We start from the raw sequence: 6,909 nt of genomic DNA, 5'->3' as shown, positions 1-6,909 counted from the left end.
CGAAACTGGAAATGAGCAAGGGATGGGGTCGGACTAGATACCACTCTGTTTATGGAAGAGTGTGTGTTGGAAGTACTATGAAAATGGAAATGAGCAAGGCATGGGGCCGGACTAGATACCACTCTGTTTATGGAAGAGTGTGTGTTGGAAGTACTATGAAAATGGAAATGAGCAAGGGATGGGGCCGGACTAGATACCACTCTGTTTATGGAAGAGTGTGTGTTGGAAGTACTATGAAAATAGAAATGAGCAAGGGATGGGGTCGGACTAGATACCACTCTGTTTATGGAAGAGTGTGTGTTGGAAGTACTATGAAAATAGAAATGAGCAAGGGATGGGGTCGGAAGAGCGTGTGTTGGAAGTACTATGAAACTGGAAATGAGCAAGGCATGGGGCCGGACTAGATACCACTCCGTTTATGGAACAGCGTGTGTTGGAAGTACTAACGAAACTGGAAATAAGCAAGGGATGGGGCCGGACTAGATACCACTCCGTTTATGGAACAGCGTGTGTTGGAAGTACTAACGAAACTGGAAATAAGCAAGGCATGGGGCCGGACTAGATACCACTCCGTTTATGGAATAGCGTGTGTTGGAAGCACTAACGAAACTGGAAATGAGCAAGGCATGGGGTCGGACTAGATACCACTCCGTTTATGGAAGAGCGTGTGTTGGAAGTACTAACGAAACTGGAAATGAGCAAGGCATGGGGCCGGACGAGAATTGTCCCAGGGTAGAGAAGGAACTCAGGGAGGTGCTGGCGGGTCTGCTGAATCACCTCCTCCATAGGTCATTGGTAGGGGGGGGGGGGGGCGATACACAACCCAGCACCTCCCATCCTATGGGAGGAAACGTGTTGTTTACAACGTCTTTTCCTACCCTGGAAAATCATGAAGAGAAAACTGAACTTTTTATCCCAAGCTTTTTCAATTTAAAGTGTTATTGGATAATTTATATGAGACCAATCATTATACTATAACTGGGATATTGTTTGCAGCACTCATTTCCTATCTATATGTTCTTTGTTTTTCAAAAGAGTAAACAACCGATTATCATTTACTCGTTCCACACCACTCATTATTTTATAGACCACTATCCTATCTCCCCTCAGCCATCTCTTATCCAGGCTGAAGAATCCTATCCTCTTTAGGCTTTCCTCTTAGGGGAATCGTTCCATCCCCTTTATCAAGATAAGGTTGCACCATGGAGCGATAGAGGCATTATGATATTCTGTTTTATTCTCCATTCCTTTCCTAATAATCCCTAGCATTCTGTTTGCTTTCTTGGCTGCTGCTGCTGCACACTGAGCAGAAGAGTTTTGTAGTGATAAAAGATTTTGTGACCCTCTGAAGAAGACGGTGTTGTCGCTGAAACATAGACCTGCGTTGGGCGTATTAAAGTAGATGGATTAATGCTTTTGATGAGAAAGAGCCTGAATGAAAGATGGCGTGATGAGATAAGTTATTGTCTGTAGGAAAACCAGTTTTGTGCAGTGTGTGATTCTGGTGAGGGGAACACTTTAATGGAAGTAGTTTTGAGATTCGTTTTTTGGTTTAAGTGATAAGGTTTGAGAGGTACATAATTAAAAAGTAGAGTGTTTTCGGGTGAGCGGGTATATGATATGAATTTAAAGTGCTTGATTTGAAAATGCCTGAAGCCCATTGCGTGGCAAAAGACATCCGATAAATACTTGCACTCTCTTTTATTTCTTTGATACCCTGCTCATCGATTGAATTTGGTTAAACAAATTTTTGAATTATTTTATTAAAAACTGTATTCATCTCATATTATGTACATTTTTGTTGTAATGTGTATCTCTCTTACATCTTCCTCAGTGAAGACCGAAGTAAACAATTCATTTACTCTCTGTTAGAAGCCAGCTGCCTTCCCAGAATCCCCGGCTTCGGATGCTAACTGCTTGGCAGGAAACTGCCAGTGGGTACCCTGACACGTATGCGACTAAGTCCCGGCGGAGGAAGACATAGGCGTACATGCGCATCGGCACGCACAATTCTGCACACGTTGGAGGGAGAGCTGGGCGTTCGCCCTGATGATGATGTCACTCCTTCCAGACTATTTAGCCTGCCTGATGCTGAGCTCTTTGCCTTAACAGAGCATGTTGTGAATTACAAGTTCTTTAAGCTAAATGGTTTAAGCTAAAATTAGAAATGTGTTATTAAAAAGCTTGCTACCTGCCTTCGTTCTAAACTGGTTGCTGGGTTCTCCTTCCATGTTACCTGTCTTAACCCCCAAATAGGGTTGGATCTTACTTGCCTTCTGTTTGCTGGTCCCTGGACCTTCTGTTGGACTCTGCTGCTGTGTTCTTCAGTTTGGCTTGGTTCTACTCTTCAGTTCTGCTCCAGTTCAGGGATGCATTGTGCAAGCCATCAGCCTTGTTATAAGTCATCAGTCTTGTCTCAAGCCATCAGCCTTGCCCTTGCTAGTTCTCTGCTGGTTCTCTGCCCTTGCTAGTTCTCTGCTAGTTCTCCTCCAGCTATACGTCCTGCCTTTGTACAGACTTGTGGACTCTGTCTGATCCGTGTCAGGACGCGTTCACCTGCCATTGGTGTGGACCCTGGGCCTTGCCTAGAGGTGGTGCCGTGGCACAGGAACTCATGCATTCGCTGTTCCTGTTCATCAGTCTGAAAGGGCTTCAGAGTGGCTGGAGGGCTAACTCCAGGAATCAGCAAAGCGCTGCCCAACCCTGACAGTCTCTCTATGGCATTGTCATCGCTAAGTGCCCCTTCTACCCCTTGAGCTTCTAAAAGTCCAACTGACTCCCTCACAGACTTTCTAATTCAAATGTACCCGAAAAAGTTTCTATTATGATGTTTCCTTCCATGGCAAGCTTCTATTCAAATTCTCTCTTTGCCTTCCTTATCAATGCTTTGCTTCTAACTTGCCAGTGCTTATGCTGTTTCCTGTTTTCTTCATTCGGATCCCTTTTCCATTTCTTGAAAGATGTACTTTTAGCTATTATAGCTTCTCTCACCTCATCTTTTATCCATGCCGTAGTCGTTTAGCCTTCTATCTACCTTTTCTAATGCGTGGAATACATCTGGTCTGGGCTTCCAAGATAGTAGTTTTAAACAACGTCCATGCCTGATGTAAATTCTTAACCTTTGCAGCTGCTCCTTTCAGTTTTTCCTAACCATTTTCCTCATTTTATGTTACGATTCCTGCCCGCAGAGCTACTCTCCGCGAGCAGGCCTCTCACTCTGACGCCGCCGGGAGCCGTCTTGCGGTAGTCACAGGCCTCTCCACCCACCTGTTTCCTTGACAAGGCAGGGCGCCGCTGACTCCGTCCACCGCGTCTAGGCCGACGCCCACGCCGGGACAGATGCGGCAGGGCCGCCGCGACCCCCGGCCTGGAGGCCGTGCTTGTCGGCTTCCCCCTGTGGCCTAGAGCCGCCGCTGGCCTGCCTTCGCAGCAGGGAGTCGCGACATCATCCCGGGGTCCTCGTTGGATGGCTGGAGGCCGCCCCGAAGCCTGCCTGCTCCTCTCAGCTGCGCGCGTGAGCTTGCCGCTGTCCGTGGTCCTGTGTTACCTCCCTGCTTCTCTTAGGCGCCGGCGTGGACCTCTTCACTGTATTTAAAGGGCCAGCAACAGGAAGTGCTTGATGACATCTTCCTGCTTTAGCCCTATAAAAGGGATTCCTCTTCAGTCACTCCTGGCCTTCGGACCGAGTCTCACAGTCGTCTGTGTTCCTTCGTCGATCCAGGTCCTCCATGGTCTCCTTGATATGATGGCTTCATGTTGTCTTGTTCCTGATCCTGATGTTGGTGTCTTCAGATGTCTCCGTGTTCCTGACGTCCTTCGTCCATGCTTCCAGATGTCCTCAGTTTCCTGATGTCCTTTGTCCATGCCTCCAGGTGTCTTCAGGTTCCTGATGACCTTCGTCCGTGTCTTCTGATATCTCCGTATCCCTGATGTCCGATGTCCTTCCTGATGCCTTTGTCTAGCCTCTGCCTCCATGCCTTGGTTCCCTGATGTCACTTTCCTGGCGTGTCGTTGTCGTGGTCCGTGACCAGCCCCATGTGTGGGCTGTGTAGGGCGCCTCACGGTACAAGGCCATCTTCATCTCCACAGTGCAACCTTCAGGAAGACTTTGCTTCAGTCCGTTGTTTTTAATCCTTGAGAATCAAATCCTGCTTCAGTCTTGTTCTGGTCTTTGGAGCCTATTGCAAACCTGCATCCGTCCATGTCAAGTTTCTGTTTGAACCTGCTCTGAGCCCGGCGTGGTCCACGACCAGTCCCGCGGGTGGACTGTGTAGGGTGCACTGCATCGCAGTCTCGACCCAGCACTTGATCCTCGCTTCAGCCTTCGTCCACAGTGTCCTCGCTTCAGTCCTCGTCTATAGTGTCCTCGCTTCAGTCCTCATTTAAGTCTTCTGTGCTCTAAGGACTCCGTCTGCCCTCGTCCTCTGTCCTGCTTGCCTCCTCTTGCCGTACCCAGCGGCAGGTCCAAAAGGGCTTGGAACGGTCAGAGGATTTTTCATCTATCAACATTGCGTTGTTGGTCATCCTGGGGCGCGCAGGTCCGGTAGAGGGTCAGACGGAGTATCCTTGTCCTTGCTTCAGCCTTGTCCTGCTCTTGCTACCCGTGCTCACCTCCTGTGGTGTGTCTTGGGGCTCTTCCCTGGGTCAATCCGTGGCCCAAGGGCTCACATCACCTGCTTTAGAGATGACCATACTCCGTGCCCGTAACAGAATCCGAAGGCTCCCGCACCTCGGAGCATAACAGGATCCGAAGGCCTCGTGCCCTCGGGTTGTAACAGCTGCCAGAGGACGCGCTCGTAACATTTTATCATAGTCACCTTTTTGAAAGTTAAATGCTGTCATAGTAGATTTCTTTTTTGCGCTTCCTCCAATTATTAAGTCAAATTTGATAATGTTATGATCACTATTGCCAAGTGGCTCCAACACTGTTACCTCTCACACCAAAGCCTGTGTTCCCCTAAGGACCAGGTCTAAAATAGATTCTCCTCTTGTTGGTTCTGGTACCAGCCGCTCCATGAAGCAGTCATTTAATTCAATTCATCTAGGAACTTTACTTCTCTACAATGTCTTGATGTAACATTCACCCAGTCAATACTGGGGTAATTGAAATCTCCCATTATTACTGTGCTGCTGATTTTGTTAGCTTCCCTAATTTCTTTTACCATTTCATTGTCTGTTAGTTCATTCTGGCCATGTTCTGTCCCCAGCAGTGGGTACATGTTTGTGTTTGTATTTGTATATACATTGCAGTTTAACTGTGCCTAGTGCAATTCTTCCTTCCGAGGACTCTTAATATTGACACACTTTTTGTAACCGATTATATATGTCTGTGAGCCCTGCCTTTAAGAGGAGCCTTGCCCTTAAGAGAAGCTCCCTCCCTCCTTTACTTTCTCTCACTATCAGAAAAGCTTGAATGCCTCTCAATCTAACTTGAGTCTTCCTAAGTGCCCTATTGGCTCAAGGGACTGCCCTTTATGCTCCCCCTGTGTTACATGGGTCCTAGGCTCGCTGCCATTGGACCTTAGCCCCTGTCCCCAGCTTGTGGAGGCATTTTCTGTAACAGCTCTCTAGAAGAGTTTCAGTCTTGACCATGTGGACTTCAAAGCCCACATGTGCACTTTGTAAAGCTCTGTGAAACAATTGGCTTTTTTACATTCTTCTTATCGCTTTATTCTAAAGATTAAATCAGCCTCAGAACCCTCTCACCCTGCAACCCAGAAACTCCGTTCTCCCCTCTCCTACTTATCTCCAGCCACAAAGATCTTTGCCTGGGGCTACACGTTTGAGATACAACAATTGTAAGTAGAATCTACTTGTACAATAAATAATTTCAAACTTAAAGGATCTTTGTCTTGAGGACTGATTGGGAAGAAAAGTTAGCTGTCTGGATGAGAAAACACGTATGTTTTTATTGAGCCAGAACACGGGTGCCAGAACACGGGTGCCAGAACACGGGTGGCAGCAAGCCGGGATCAGCGCTAGGCCGCTTACGCCAGAGACGCGGAGGAGCTCGCGATCAGCCAGCCAAAGAAAACTACAGGATTTCAAAACCAGAGCCCCTTTTTCTTTTTGTATTTTCAAAATGCAAATAAGATTGTTAAATCAAATCCAATAAGATTCTCATAAACTGCTAATTAGGCATACGCAAGCCCAACGTCAGCTGATGTTTCGGAAATGAGACCCTGCTTCGGGGGTGGGAGGTGCTTATCTTTACATAGCGGTGCTCAGGGTAGATCAGACGGATCTTCCGAGATTACGGGATTTAGTTCCCAAAACATCAGCTGACGTCTGTGACCTTGGCTTTTGTCTGTGGGGAGCAGGACCGCCTGGAGCTGAAAAAATGCACACGGCGATCTCTCGCATCCCCCTGACAGCGAGGTGGTGGCAGCTGTGGAGAAACTGAAGCCAGAGCTGGGGTTGAGGACAGGAAACTTTGCTCCTGCTGTTTACGATGGGCCATGCCCAGAATGGTTCATAAGGCATTGAGGTCCGCCGTCTGGGTCGGCAAACTGTAACGCTGTCAGGCAGGCTGGAGTCTTGGCGCAGCCCTAGCGAGGCAAGGCCCACTGGGCCCACACCGATAGCCGGCGGCTGAGCCTTGTGGAGGGACCAGCTGGAGCTTCGCCCATAGCAGCAGTCTCCGCCGCAGGTCGAGCCCTTGGGTTCTGGTGGCCAGCGGGTCTTAGGTGGGTCCCTAGGGGGATCCAATGAGCGAGAGTCCGAAGCCAGGCGAAGGTCAGAACAGGCAGCGAATGGTGGATATGAGAAGAGCCAGAGATCGGGGCAGGGCAGCCGACAAAAACGAGGTCAGGTCCAGCCAGCAAATGAGAATAGACAAGGTCCAGAGCCGAGGTCAGAATCCAGAAAGTCAATCCAAGGGAAGACGAGACGAGACAGAACGAAGTCAAT

The sequence above is a fragment of the Rhinatrema bivittatum genome, unplaced genomic scaffold (genome assembly GCF_901001135.1).
Source record: "Rhinatrema bivittatum unplaced genomic scaffold, aRhiBiv1.1, whole genome shotgun sequence".
NCBI lineage: Eukaryota > Metazoa > Chordata > Amphibia > Gymnophiona > Rhinatrematidae > Rhinatrema > Rhinatrema bivittatum.
The sequence above is the reverse complement of the archived record's forward strand: the minus strand, read 5'-3'. Positions refer to the sequence as shown.